Consider the following 16,006-nt stretch of genomic DNA (forward strand, 5'->3'; position numbering starts at 1 on the left):
TCTCTACAGATCTGCAGAACATCGCTCTGTCCTCTCTACCTCCTGATACATAGTGATATATCCTGCAGACTATTACACCTCTGACCTCTCTACAGATCTGCAGAACATCGCACTGTCCTCTCCTCCTCCTGATACATAGTGATATATCCTGCAGATTATTACCCCTCTGACCTCTCTACAGATCTGCAGAACATCGCTCTGTCCTCTCTACCTCCTGATACATAGTGATATATCCTGCAGATTATTACACCACTGACCTCTCTACAGATCTGCAGAACATCACTCTGTCCTCTCTACCTCCTGATACATAGTGATATATCCTGCAGATTATTACACCTCTGACCTCTATACAGATCTGCAGAACATCGCTCTGTCCTCTCTACCTCCTGATACATAGTGATATATAGTGATATATCCTGCAAATTATTACACCACTGACCTCTCTACAGATCTGCAGAACATCGCTCTGTCCTCTCCTCCTCCTGATACATAGTGATATATCCTGCAGATTATTACACCTCTGACCTCTCTACAGATCTGCAGAACATTGCTCTGTCCTCTCTACCTCCTATTATACATAGTGATATATCCTGCAGACTATTACACCTCTGACCGCTCTACAGATCTGCAGAACATCGCTCTGTCCTCTCTACCTCCTGATATATAATGATATATCCTGCAGATTATTACACCTCTGACCTCTCTCTGCAGAACATCGCTCTGTCCTCTCTACCTCCTGATACATAGTGATATATCCTGCAGATTGTTACACCCCATCCAGGGATCTGCGGTGTCATTGTCTGTAAGGTCCTGTGCATTGACCTCGGTGCTCCTGAATGTATGGGGTTGCGTCTCACTCCGGTGAAGTTTCCATCGTGCAGTTTGCAGCTTTTGTTCGCTTTTCGCACATCTTATCAGGATTTACTTTTCTCTATTGTTCAATGTTTAAGGAGCAAGAGGGCAAATCCCTGACGTCAGGTGTCACACGGAAGACGTTCCGGACACCTGTGACATGATGAACGTCCGCGCTCACAGTGACGCGGCTCAGGGCGCATTCACATCACGATTTTACCATCCTACTTCTTCTCGCGATTTTTTACTTTGAAATCGTACAAAGTCGTATCCATTGACTTCCATTCATTAACGATAGACAACAAATGCATCAGTTTTGATCCGCATCAGATTCTGCACGATTTAAAATCGGAGGTAAAATCGCGGTTGATCACCATTTTTCGTCCAGATTCAAAATCGGATCGAAATCGTGTCCGATTTTTTTTGTTATTATTGATGTCTATGTAAATCGCATGGAATCGTGTGACTGTGCGATTCCATCAGATTAATCGCACACAATCTTGTTTGTGCGCATGCGCAGTAGACTTCAAAACACATACACTTCAAACATGTAAAACTTTATTGTCATTGGCATACATATTCATTTTAAAAACAGGGTCAGATTTTAATTGAAAATCGGATGGAATTTTCATCTGTACGATTTTTGGATACGATTTTAAATCGGATAGCAAAGAGATTTTTACATACGATTTTTTGTAATCCGATTTCATCCGATTTTACCGTCCGATAATCGGATGGTTAAAGGGGTTCTCCACCATAAGGTGATTTTAGTACGTACCTGGCAGACAGTAATGGACGAGCTTAGGAAGGATTTGCGCTTGTCTTGGGGATAAATGGCTATGCTGTGAGATTACCATAACACTGTAGCTTTTTGTGAACTGGTATTTCCTGTTTGACTTTTCTTTTTTTTACTACAAATCCCACAATTCTATTTTCCTCCTTCCCACACATCAGTTACCCCACCCAATGAAACATAAATGAGCTGCCGACCTGTGGTTTTCAATCAGGGTGCCTACAGCTGTTGCATTAGTTGCAGATTGATCTCTCTCCCACCAAGCGATCCCTCCACCCATTGAAGCAGACAGGCTGCCTGTCATCAGCTGACTAGTGATGTCAGGTCTCGGCCGCATTGCAAGCTGGGAAAATCCGAGACAACAGTCATTTTGTATGCTGGTAAAAATAAATAGTGAGGTGAAAATCACAGAAGAATTGTGAGAAAACCGTCACACACAGGTACAGACACTATATTATGAACTACACTAACTTTACAGCCCCTGTAGCATAGTCAAATAGAAAAAAATTCCCAGAATACCCCTTTAAATCGTGATGTGAACCTAGCCTTAAAGTCCCCGTGGATGAGCCCTTGCTACAGCGCCGGGCTCCTCCATTTAGATAGCGAGAGCCCCATTCACATCACCATTTTTGTATTTGTTGATACAATTCTTTCCTTAAAAATAGAATAATGTATCTAGACCAGTGTTTCCCAACCAGGGTGCCTCCAGCTGTTGCAAAACTACAACCCCCAGCATGCCCGGACAGCCTTTGGCTGTCCGGGCATGTTGGGAGTTGTAGTTTTGCAACAGCTGGAGGTGCTCTAGTTCAGAAACATTGATCTGGAGATATCCACTGACAAATCGTATCCAACTCCTGCGCTCGTTTTCGCCCGTTTTTTTTAAATTGTATCCGATTTAACATAAACTGTCTACGTAAATTGCATTGAACCGTATCACTGTAGTCTTGATCCGTTTAATCGCCATGTTTTTTTTTTTTATTTACACGCGCGAGGCAGCTTTGCAGTTGTCTAGAAAGATCGAGAAACATGGATACATATTTTTTAACCCCTTCGCGCCCTAGGATATATAATTACGCCATCGGCAGGAAAGCATTAACAAAAACAGGGCGCATATTTACGTCCTGCTGTTTTAAAGGGGTTTGTCCGGTGAAAGATATTTTAATCTGTATCCACAGAATATTGGATACATGTTCGATTGCGGAGGGTCCGACTGCTGGGACCCCCTCAGAAATAGACTGAACGAAACACTCTCTGAGTGAAGCGTGTGCTGGTGGGCGGCGCGCGCTCTATTCACTCTCTATGGGCGTGCCAAAGAGATCCAAGCGCGGTACTCGGGCATCTCTGGCACTTTCATAGAAATAAATGGAGCGCATGCCGTCTGCAGAACTTGCTCCTGGGTTCCCGTTTAGAAAATGGCGGAAGGTCCCAGCGGTCAGACCCCCCCACGAAAAGATGTGGATAGGGGATAATTTGTCTTTAACTGGACTCTATGAAGCGGTAATCACTTGATGGTGAGAAATTGCAGCTATCAAATGCGATCGAGCTGATGCCTGGCATTAAAGGGGTATTCCAGGAAAAAATAAAATATATATATATATATATATATATATATATATATGTATATATATATCAACTGGCTCCAGAAAGTTAAGCAAATTTGTAAATTACTTCTATTAAAAAAATCTTAATCCTTTTTCTGTCTAAGTGCTCTCTGATGACACCTGTCTCGGGAACCACCCAGTTTAGAAGAGGTTTGCTATGGGGATTTGCATCTAAACCGGGCGGTTCCCGAGACACGTGTCATCAGAGAGCACTTAGACAGAAAAGAACAACCTTAACTTCAGAAGCTCATAAGTACTGAAAGGATTACGATTTTTTAATCAAAGTAATTTACAAATCTGTTTAACTTTCTGGAGCCAGTTGATATATATATATATATATATATATATATATATATATTTATATAAAAACATTTTTTCCTGGATAACCCATTAAACCTTTTAGATCCCACAAGCAAAGTGGATCAACAGATGTAAAAGGTAAAATTACTGGGGCTAGTTGGTTCATGGAGCGCTGATCGGGACCTCCAACCAGCTAGGATGACGGCTGGAGGTCACCTAACCTCCGCTTTGCCGTCCGATTGGCGCTCCAGGAATATAGGAAGCCTTAGCAGCCTGTATAATTGGAGGACCAATAACACAATTGGAAGATTACATGTAATAGTGCCCCACAGGGACTTAAAAATTGGGAAGAAAATTGTAAAAAAAAAAATGTTTTATAAATGTAAATAAGCCCTTTCCTTAATAAAAAAAAAAAAAGTTTAAATCACCCCCTTTTACACATTTCAAAATAAATAAATAAAATCTAAATAAAATAAATATAATCATATGTGGTATCACCGTGTGCGGAAATGTCAGAACTATTAAAATATGACATATGTGAAACCACACGGTAAATTATGTAAACATAAAAAAATACCAAAGTCCAGAATTGTTGATTTTTGGTAACTTCATATATCAAAGGAAAAATGAAAAAAAAAGTGATCAAAAAGTCCTATGAAAATAAAAATAGTGCAAAGACAAAGAATAGGCAGAGGCCGCACTCACCAGTCAGGTCTTTTATTCTTTTCCAGCCGGCATCATGATGTTAACAGGCGGGGGGAGCGGGGTTGGAAGCGGGGAGCTCCCCGCTTCCAACCCCGCTCCCCCCGCCTGTTAACATCGTGATGCCGGCTGGAAAAGAATAAAAGACCTGACTGGTGAGTGCGGCCTCTGCCTATTCTTTGTCTTTGCATTGTGCTCTCTACCTTGGCTACGCACCTCCGCTACAGGCTTTCAGTGGATCCCGCCCTGTGTGCGCATTGTCCGCTTGCAGTGTCGCTTAGTTACGTATGTGCCGGCATTTTGTCCCTTCCTGCAAAATAAAAATAGTAATGGTAAAAACTAGAGATCACGTCTGCAAAAAGGCTGTCTGGGGAATGCTGGGAGATTAATTTTTGCAACAGCTGGAGGCACAAAAACACCGGCTTGGAGAAGATTTGGCCCCTTGTAGTATAATCTAGTGACGGACCCCCCCGTGCACAGCCAAACAGCTCCGTCTGATTTCCTTAGTACGATGAGGATGTATACGGATGGTTGGGGGTGAGCGTGGTCATCAGTATGAGGACAGTAAATACTCATCGCTTATGGCGGACAGTCTACATGTGTCGTAAGAGGCTAAGCGTCATGTCGTGTATCAGGCGCCGTTATTCTCTGATCGCACAGTAGACTCTGTGCTCTTTGTAGGGGTCGTGGAGATCACTGTCGCCGCCTCTATCTGAGGGAATCCAGGGGCAGGACAGAGAATTTCTCCAGTTTCTCTCCATAAAAGGGAAAGTAAATGTTCTGCGGACAAGATGTCCTTAAAGATTCCTCCCTGGCTCGAAGAAGATGGAGTGTGTGTGTCTGTGGAGTGGGTGATGGGGAATCAGGATGAGGGTAGTAATCCCTGTAGCAGATGTCATATGGTTAAGTGGTGTTAAAGGGGTATTCCAGGAAAAAAAACTTATATACATATATATATATATCAACTGGCTCCAGAAAGTTAAACAGATTTGTAAATTACATCAATTTAAAAATCTTAATCCTTCCAATAATTATCAGCTGCTGAAGTTGAGTTGCTCTTTTCTGTCTGATAACAGTGCTCTCTGCTTGTCTCGGGAACTGCACAGAGTAGAAGAGGTTTGCTATGGGGATTTGCTTCTACTCTGGACAGTTCCTGAGACAGGTGTTGTCAGAGAGCACTTAGACAGAAAAGAACAACGCAACTTCAGCAGCTCATAAGTACTGAAAGGAATAAGATTTTTAATAGAAGTAATTTACAAATCTGTTTAAAGGGGTTATCCAGGAAAAAACTTTTTTTTATATATCAACTGGCTCCAGAAAGTTAAACAGATTTGTACATTACTTTTATTAAAAAATCTAAATCCTTTCAGTACTTATGAGCTTCTAAAGATAAGGTTGTTCTTTTCTGTCTAAGTGCTCTCTGATGACACCTGTCTTGGGAACCGCCCAGTTTAGAAGCAAATCCCCATAGCAAACCTCTTCTAAACTGGGCGGTTCCCGAGACAGGTGTCATCAGAGAGCACTTAGACAGCAAAGAACAACCTTAACTTCAGAAGCTCATAAGTACTGAAAGGATTAAGATTTTTTAATAGAAGTAATTTACAAATCTGTTTAACTTTCTGGAGCTAGTTGATACATATATAAAAATGTTTTCCTGGATAACCCCTTTAACCCCCAAACGTCCCTTCTGTGTTCCATGTGTGTTTTCAATGAAGCTGTTTATCTTACACAAAGTTTAGAAATTAGACTTCTGACCACCAGGGTTTTGTTGTACAGTTGTAACTTTACTTAAATTTAAAGGGGCACGCCGGCCAATTAAAATTATCATCTCATTAACTGCATCTAGTAAATTTATATAACTTAATCAAATATTCTGAAGGCAAACCCATGTTTTCCAGTATGTGCGGCCCAGTGGAAGTATTGTAGTTCTTGCGATTCTTGTTTACAATAAGGCCCAATTTGAACGGCTCCGGCGGCCATTTTGGGCCCAATACGTCATCTATTTCATATGTATTTTATAGGGGTGTGCTCAGCCACGATTGGGAGAGGAGGCTCTATGGATTACAGAGGGTGTAGGTTCAGGGCTATAGCAACGAGTCCAGTAAGCTTAACCATCAAAACAGAACACGACACGGTAACATGCACGCAACATTTACTTGAAACGTTGCTGTGGAAAGTTACAGCATTAAAATAGAACTTGAGACTCTGGATAATTAGAACTTGCCAAAAGAGACCATAGAACTTGCTTATGTTAAAGGGGTACTCCTGCCCTAAGACATCTTATCGCCGCTGGGGACCCCCGCAATCTTACATTCAGCCCCCACCTCTTTGAGCTGCACGTCGCGCTGCAAGCTCGCAAACTGCCGGGTGCCGACCACGGAGCCGGAGTATCGTCACATCATAACTCCGCCCCCGCTATGCAAGTCTATGGGAGAGGGCGTGACGGCCGTCACGCCCTCTCCCATAGACTTGCATAGCGGGGGGCGGGGCGTGACATCACCTGGGGCGGAGTCGTAACGTCAGGATACTCCGGCTCTGTGGTTGGCACCCGGCAGTTTGTGACCTGGCAGCGCGGCGTGCAGCTCAAAGAGGTGGGTGCCGAATGCAAGAAGGTGGCGCGACTCCCGCGGTCAGGCATCTTAGGGCCGGAGTACCCCTTTAATTCATTGTCCAATCCTGAAGTTCGTAGCCCACAGGGATCTCCTCTTTCCAAGATACGATGAAGCAACAACCTGTTAATATCTAGGACATACCATTCACTGGGACTGCACTTTATGACCCAATGTATCTCTGTCTAGTTGACATGTAATCTCTGATTTTTATTTCCTTTTCTATGTTTTTCCTTTTGTTTTTTGTTTTTTCCCTTTAAAAATGTTTGTTTTGACAAAATACAATTAAATAAACAGTTGCATAAAAGAAAGAACTCAACTGACTTGAGTGGCAAACTGTGGCACGAGTCTCTGAGAAGCGTATCCAGATAACACTTTCCTGACTGTAACAGGTGGGCGCAGGTCCAAAACAAGATCCAGTGTGAAGACAAAGCAACAACTTAACCTTGCTTAACCACATGAAGACTATGCTGAAGAGATGAACAATCCTTACAGTGGGACCTTTGGCACAGGCTTAAATAATATCTGTCACCAAATAAAACTTTCAATATAGTGTTCCTTGTGTAATTAGCAGACACTTTCCCATTCACTTGCTTTTAAAATAATAAACATAAATATGTTTAAAATGTAATAGAAAAAAACATCCACTAGGTGGCTCTGTTCTGTTTTCTGACATAATTAATACAGTGAGTTTGGTCTCCTCCCGGCCTGGCTGGAGTCCAAACTCAGGAAGTGTTTCTCTGCACTCAGCTTGATTTACAGCTGCACAGAAAGTGAAAGCTCCACAGAAAGCTACACAGAATGACAGCTGCAGGAGAGCCTCACTGATAGCAACACAGACTGAAACAGGCACAAAGCTTGAGGTCTTCTATTCATCACAATGTTGCAACAATGTGAGGGCGGAAATGGTCCCCCAGCAGGCTTCAGGGATGTCATGCCTGCTGGAAAACACCCACTTTCTCCTGCTGGAAAATGGCACTATGCCAGCAAGAAGAACGGTAAAATACTCCGCTTTTTAAAGCTCTGAAATGGTTTTTAAGGCAGGAGGGGTGTTAGGAGTAGCCAGGGAACATAGCCTGAGGTAGTTGAGAACAGTTTATTTGGTGACAGGTACTTTTTAAACTTGCTTGTAGACAGGACTAGTGAAAATGTGTCCTATTTGTTGGAGGTATACATGACATTAGCTATACCTAGGCTGACAGGACTACTCGGGAATGTGAAATGTGACAGGAGCTGAGGAACATACATACTCCCAAGACGAAAGCCAGGGCTACACTAACTAAGGGAAAAACAAGTTCCACCTCCTTTTCCAGGCTAGGGAGTTGAGTTGGGGAAACTTCCCGCATCTAGTCACCAGCAGTGTATCCTAAAAACTATATGCACAAATGCAGATACACTAGTAGTCACTAATAGTTATTTAGTCTTTATTGACAAAAATGCAAAAAATTTGACATACAACATTTTTTTAAATCAATTAAAAGTGATAAAGGCAGAGCAACATCCCACAAAATATAAGGGGCACCTAGGTCCACCTTCAAGTAGACACATGTGCAAAAAATACAGGGATAAGCATGCACAACCTGTCCAAAACCCCAGCCACAAAGTGTAGTGTAATGTGAGACAAGTTTTGTAGGAATTAACCCTTTGCCCACTGGAGAACTCAGTGTACATATTTTTTTATGACAGAAAAATCTAGAAAGACACATTTGTAATGTAGAAAATACAGTTACTTAGGCCTTCAGCGGGTAAAATACACACTTTAGTGTCTATCAAACCATTTTATACCTCAGTTACTATTACTCATATACTATTCAGCATAGCAGCTGGTACAGCTTGTTCTGGGCCACCACTGGTGTGCAATGGGGTTATTGTCTGAATATTTGACAAATTGTAATATAAATTTGTCCAAAACGGTCGTAGGAGTGGACGTCTCCTGGCTGTGCATTTGCTCTGCACATGTGGGTATCTTCCAGCTTGCATTGTTGCAAGCTGGAAGATACCCACTAGTGCAGAGCAAATGCGCAGCCAGGTGATGTCCACCTCTACGAACATTTCGGACAAATTTATTTTACAATTTGCTTTGCTACTTCAGCATGTTACAACTCTTTTTTGCTATTGGTGTTTGTAGTTTGCTGCTGTTTAAAGGGGTACTCCTGTGGAAAACTTTTTTTTTTTTAAATCAACTGGTGGCAGAAAGTTAAACAGATTTGTAAATTACTTCTATTAAAAAATCTTAATCCTTCCAGTACTTTTTAGGGGCTATATACTACAAAAGAAATGCTTTTCTTTTTGGATTTCTCTGATGTCACGACCACAGTGCTCTCTGCTGACCTCTGCTGTCCATTTTTGGAACTGTCCAGAGCAGGAGAAAATCCCCATAGCAAACATATGCTGCTCTGGACAGTTCCTAAAATGGACAGCAGAGGTCAGCAGAGAGCACTGTGGTCATGACATCAGAAAAGCATTTCCTCTGTAGTAGACAGCCCATACAATGTATTGGAAGGATTAAGATTTTTTAATAGAAGTAATTTACAAATCTGTTTAACTTTCTGGCACCAGTTGATTTAAAAAAGAAAAGTTTTCCACGGGAGTACCCCTTTAAGCAGACATTACATGGTCCACGTACATGTACCCTGGGAGTACATAGGGGTGTTATGATTCCCCCTCCCACAAACAGGGTTTTGTTGTCTGTGTCATTGGTATTCTTTTTTTTTTTGCTGTAAAACACACCACATCCAAATTGCGCAGTGTGACTTTGGCTTTATAGCATTTCTTGGTGCGGTTATAACAGACGGTGAGCACTCGGAAACCCCTCTTGGCACACACATGTGATAGGTATGTCACCAGTAGTGATGCATATCTGGGGAGGGAATGGAGGTAGCAGGTCACAGGTCTGAAGTATTTCCTGTACTGTAACTCCCCAGGGTCACATACGGTGCCTCCCTACATTGTATAATTCCCTTCCTGTATTATAAGACTGGGGAGGAAAAAGGTGCAGCGACATCACTGACTGATTGTAAACACGGTCACCGTAACATTTCTCGCTGAATCACCATTACTGTCACATTCTGGAGATTGTTGTGAAAGCACTATCAAAAAGGAAGAGTGCCTCTATAACATCCCTGCTGCTTTCACCCTTGTATTGCCTGGTGGTCCATATGGTTAATACTGGGGTAATGCTCACCAGGTTAGATTTGATTATACCATCTTATAAGACAGCTGCACCAGCAGTGTTGCCTATTGGCCCAATAACACTCGTGGATGACCCTGAGTTTGGATTCACAAGGTCTTTGGGCAATGTGTTCATGCCGGCATATTCCAAGGACCATGTACATACAGTACATAAGTACCAGCCGCTGTGTGTAAGATTGTTCTGTAATTCTAGCAGTCACTTTTTAGGTTCTTTGGTAAATGAGGATGGATCCATAAAAGAGGTCAGATCTCTATAGAGAAACATGGCCTGGTCAGATGGATCCAGATCTCTATAGAGAAACATGACCTGGTCAGATGGATCCAGATCTCCATAGAGAAACATGGCCTGGTCAGATGGACCCAGATCTCTATAGAGAAACATGGCCTGGTCAGATGGATCCAGATCTCTGTGGAGAAACATGGCCTGGTCAGATGGATCCAGATCTCCATAGAGAAACATGGCCTGGTCAGATGGATCCAGATCTCTGTGGAGAAACATGGCCTGGTCAGATGGATCCAGATCTATATAGAGAAACATGGCCTGGTCAGATGGATCCAGATCTCTGTGGAGAAACATGGCCTGGTCAGATGGATCCAGATCTCTATAGAGAAACATGGCCTGGTCAGATGGATCCAGATCTCTATAGAAAAACATGGCCTGGTCAGATGGATCCAGATCTCTGTGGAGAAACATGGCCTGGTCAGATGGATCCAGATCTATATAGAGAAACATGGCCTGGTCAGATGGATCCCGATCTCTATATAGAAACATGGCCTGGTCAGATGGATCCAGATCTCTATAGAGAAACATGGCCTGGTCAGATGGATCCAGATCTCTGTGGAGAAACATGTCCTGGTCAGATGGATCCAGATCTCTATAGAGAAACATGGCCTGGTCAGATGGATCCCGATCTCTATATAGAAACATGGCCTGGTCAGATGGATCCCGATCTCTATATAGAAACATGGCCTGGTCAGATGGATCCAGATCTCTATAGAGAAACATGGCCTGGTCAGATGGATCCAGATCTCTGTGGAGAAACATGTCCTGGTCAGATAGATCCAGATCTCTATAGAGAAACATGGCCTGGTCAGATGGATCCAGATCTCTATAGAGAAACATGGCCTGGTCAGATGGATCCAGATCTCTATAGAGAAACATGGCCTGGTCAGATGGATCCAGATCTCTGTGGAGAAACATGGCCTGGTCAGATGGATCCAGATCTCTATATAGAAACATGGCCTGGTCAGATGGATCCAGATCTCTATAGAGAAACATGGCCTGGTCAGATGGATCCAGATCTCTGTGGAGAAACATGTCCTGGTCAGATGGATCCAGATCTATATAGAGAAACATGGCCTGGTCAGATGGATCCAGATCTCTGTGGAGAAACATGGCCTGGTCAGATGGATCCAGATCTCTGTGGAGAAAACTGACTTGGTTGGATGGATTTGGCCTAAGCAGCCTAAAACAATAAGCCCTTCCTATCGGGTGTGAACAGTATAGGCCGGTGGAGAAGGTGTAGTGGTGGTGTATTGTTTTCTTGGCATACCCTGGGTCCTCTAAAATTCAAAGATAAACAGAACAGTTGGTCATTACGTCTTATTTAACCCCTTAAGGACCAAGGACGTATGAGTACGTCCTTGGTCCCACTCCCGTGATATAACGCGGGGTCCCACGGTGACTCCGCATCATATCACGGCGGGCCCGGTGTCATAGTGAAGCCGGGACCCAGCCGCTAATAGCGCGTGGCACTGATCGCGGTGCCGTGCGCTATTAGCCCTTTAGCCGCGCGCTCAAAGCTGAGCCACGCGGCTAAAAGTGAAAGTAAAAACTGCCGGTTAGCTCAGTGGGCTGTTCGGGATAGCCGCGGCGAAATCGCGGCATCCCGAACAGCTTACAGGACAACCGGAGGGTCCCTACCTGCCTCCTCGCTGTCCGATCGCCAAATGACTGCTCAGTGCCTGAGATCCAGGCATGAGCAGTCAAGCGGTAGAATCATCGATCACTGGTTTCCTATGAGAAACCAGTGATCAATGTAAAAGATCAGTGTGTGCAGTGTTATAGGTCCCTATGGGATAACAATGATCAGTATAAGAGATCAGTGTGTGCAGTGTTATAGGTCCCTATGGGAGCTATAACACTGCAAAAAAAAAGTGAAAAAAAAAGTGAATAAAGATCATTTAACCCCTTCCCTAATAAAAGTTTGAATCACCCCCCTTTTCCCATAAAAAAAAAAAACACAGTGTAAATAAAAATAAACATATATGGTATCACCGCGTGCGGAAATGTCCGAATTATAAAAATATATCATTAATTAAACAACACGGTAAATGGCGTACGCGCAAAAAAATTCCAAAGTCTAAAATAGTGCATTTTTGGTCACTTTTTATGGACAATTTTAAACTTATACATTTTCCTGCATGTAGTTATGATTTTTTCCAGAAGTACGACAAAATCAAACCTATATAAGTAGGGGATCATTTTAATCGTATGGACCTACAGAATAAAGATAAGGTGTCATTTTTACCGAAAAATGTACTACGTAGAAACGGAAGCCCCCAAAATTTACAAAACTGCGTTTTTTTTTCAATTTTGTCGCACGCACAATAATTTTTTTTTCCATTTCACTGTACATTTTTGGGCAAAATGACTGACGTTCTTACAAAGTAGAATTGGTGGCGCAAAAAATAAGCAATCATATGGATTTTTAGGTGCAAAATTGAAAGAGTTATGATTTTTTTAAAGGCAAGGAGCAAAAAACGAAAATGGAAAAACAGAAAAACCCCCGGTCCTTAAGGGGTTAAGCATTGCGGTAGACCAAGATAATTTCTCCATGACAGCTGTTTTCTTTATGGCAGAAGGAGAACTGTCACCAGGACACTGCACCATCCATATAGGTTGCATAGTCATAACGTAGATTATAAAACTTCAAGTATATACCCTGCAGCATGGGTCACATACATATAAAATACATACACTGGGACAACATGTTCATATAGCAACATCAATACAAGCTTCTCCTGTTGTGTGTCTATGGATGGATGCCCCCTTTTCAGGCCCACGTCAATCTGCCTCTGGTTCCGCTACGATTAGTTTGAAGCTGGTGATTTTTTGCTAGCACAGCATATTGTATTCATATTCAGTCAGGCTCTATAATATCATTAGGGTATGGGAGAAGTAACAGGAGAGAGCTCAGACATTAAGTCGCCTCTCTGCTACATATTGATGGTGATTTAGAGCAGTGTGTAAAGGAGGCCTAAGCGGTCCATGGACTTTAGTGAAAAAGCCCTCCAGATAATGGTCTCCTACAGCCTCCATCATGGGTTGGGATCTCAGACTGCTGCATGGACCCTAGAAGAATGAAGAGTTATACTGTATAGCGTGACAACATCATGAAAGGTTCCTCTAAGGCATGGTAGTGCTGCTCACACACCTGTGGGGGGAGCTTATGCCACCTGGCACCCAAGCTGATTATTAAATTCTTCTGCCCAACTGAATATTTAGACGGGGTATTTTCTCTTTGATCCATGAAGCGCAAATTGTGCCTTTCAGCTTTTTTTCTGTTGGGCAAATCATGAAATTGGCAGTGACAGCTTTTATGTTTCCAGACAATTCCAGAGATTTGTAGATAAAACCAGACAAGCCGCATTAATGGGCATAATGAGGGTGTGTCACCCGCTGGGAATGTGGGATGGAAGGTGTGCACCTTCCAGTCAAGGGTAAGTATGTAGGTATCTGGAGAAGATGAGTGGAAGATGAAGGCTACTCCAGCTACGAGGTGTAGAGGTGGTAGCTTCTTGTGGTACTCATCTCTCTTGTCTTAGTGTAGTACACGGGGATAGTTGCTAATCAGTTCAGCTGGAATAATTCTCTATCGCTTGTATTATGTAGCAGGATGGTGCAGCTAACCTAGTGTTTCCTGTGAACCCAACTCACATTTGTAAGTGATGTTGTTCCTGTAGTGCAAAGTGCAGGACACCAGGATTCCGTGAAACAACTTTAAAGGGGTACTCCTGTGGAAAACTTTTTTTTTTTTTTTTATCAACTGGTGCCAGAAAGTTAAACAGATTTGTAAATTACTTCTATTAAAAAAAATCTTAATCCTTCCAGTACTTTTTAGGGGCTGTATACTACAGAGGAAATGCCTTTCTTTTTGCATTTCTCTTCTGTCATAACCACAGTGCTCTATGCTGACCTCTGCTGTCCATTTTAGGAACTGTCCAGAGCAGGAGAAAATCCCCATAGCAAACATATGCTGCTTAGGACAGTTCCTTAAATGGACAGCAGAGGTCAGCAGAGAGCACTGTGGTGGTGACAGAAGAGAAATTAGCCCCTAAAAAGTACTGGAAGGATTAAGATTTTTTTTAAAGAAGTAATTTACAAAGCTGTTTAAAGGGGTATTACAGGCCAAAACTTTTTTATATATATATCAACTCCAGAAAGTTAAACAGATTTGCAAATTACTTCTATTAAAAAATCTTAATCCTTCCAATAGTTATTAGCTTCTGAAGTTGAGTTGTTGTTTTCTGTCTAACTGCTCTCTGATGACTCACGTCCCGGGAGCTGTGCAGTTCCTATGGGGATATTTTCCCATCATGCACAGCTCCCGGGACGTGACATCATCATTGAGCAGTTAGGCAGAAAACTTCAGAAGCTAATAACTATTGGAAGGATTAAGATTTTTTAATAGAAGTCATTTACAAATCTGTTTAACTTTCCGGAGCCAGTTGATATATATAAAAAAGGTTTTGCCTGGAATACTTTCTGGCACCAGTTGATTCTGACACCAGTTGATAAAAAAAAAAAACAGTTTTCCACGAGAGTCCCCCTTTAAATACATTAATGTGACAACCAGAAACAGAAAAAGAAGTAGAAATGAATTGGCACTGACTTATATTACTGCTATAATTGCAACATTGTTAACATGTGGACAATGAGTGGAGATGGAGCATGTATGTCCCAATTTCGGATCCCAGGGGTTGCTTCACGGAAACAGAGAATGTGCCAAATGTATCGATGCCAAGAGAGTTGAAACACAGAGCACTCACCTGGTAGTTGTCCTCAAAGGTGGGCTGATTCCCGAGCAGGGTCTTTGGCAGTAGACGGAACGGGGGGAGCTCAGACGCCGGCCACGGTCCGTATCACGCCGTAGCTACGGCCTGACGAAGCGCCCATTGGCGTGACACGAACCGTGGCCGGCGTCTGAGCTCCCCATTCCATCTACCGCCTCCCTGCCGAAGACTCCGCTCGGGAATCAGCCCACGATTGAGGACAACTACCGGGTGAGTGCTCCGTTTTTTAACTTTCTTGGCATCGATACAACTTTAAATACATTTCTTACGCTTTTTGTTCAATTCAATATAATATAATACATCTGCTTTGGTACAGCTTGGAATGTTAGAGCTTTTTAGCTAGAAGAATAGATGTTTGGTCACTGTTCCTTTAAATGTTGTTTAGAAGCTTTACTCTATTCAGCAATCATGAGGTGTTTGTTTGCATTTAATGACAAGTGCTGGTTCAATACAGATGTATATGTTCAATATGTTCCTTGGTTCTCAAGTTCTCGGTTCAAAATTTATGAAACTTGTTATGAAGATCTTTACAGATTGGCTTATGGTGGTGCAATATGTGGACTTCTCATAACAAAGCGACACAATACCTGGAAGGACGTAAAATCTTCCTGATGTAACAGCTAAGCCGCTCCGACTGGAGGCCAATGAAGAGATTAGTGTTTTACAGAGAGACCCTTGTGCAGCCTTCTTCTCTCTGATGAAGACAAAAATTGTGCAGTTTATCCTCACAGAGTTAACAGGAATAGCAGCAGTTACAGTGACTTGATTGTAGATAGGAGTGCTCCCAGGTAGGAGACATGTGACTGTAGTTTAGGTATGGGCGACAAAAGCTGGGCAAAGACACAGGTGGCATTGACAAGAGCCAGGCCTAGACTACTTCT

General features: G+C 42.6%; 1 protein-coding gene and 1 long non-coding RNA gene across 2 annotated transcripts in view; one reads left to right on the plus strand and one right to left on the minus strand.

Moving 5' to 3' along the window:
- SLC2A1 (solute carrier family 2 member 1) overlaps nt 1-16,006 on the plus strand; it is a 104,487-nt gene that overhangs the window by 23,469 nt on the left and 65,012 nt on the right. The window lies entirely within an intron of this gene.
- LOC130294176 (uncharacterized) overlaps nt 12,288-16,006 on the minus strand; it is a 100,785-nt gene continuing 97,066 nt past the window's right edge. Inside the window, exons 3-4 of the long non-coding RNA XR_008848417.1 lie at nt 15,713-15,819; nt 12,288-13,404 (exon numbers count right to left, since the gene is read on the minus strand). This is a non-coding gene — a long non-coding RNA (uncharacterized LOC130294176). The remainder of the gene's footprint in view (nt 13,405-15,712; nt 15,820-16,006) is intronic.

Source organism: Hyla sarda, chromosome 10, assembly GCF_029499605.1.
Source record: "Hyla sarda isolate aHylSar1 chromosome 10, aHylSar1.hap1, whole genome shotgun sequence".
In the NCBI taxonomy this organism is placed as follows: domain Eukaryota; kingdom Metazoa; phylum Chordata; class Amphibia; order Anura; family Hylidae; genus Hyla; species Hyla sarda.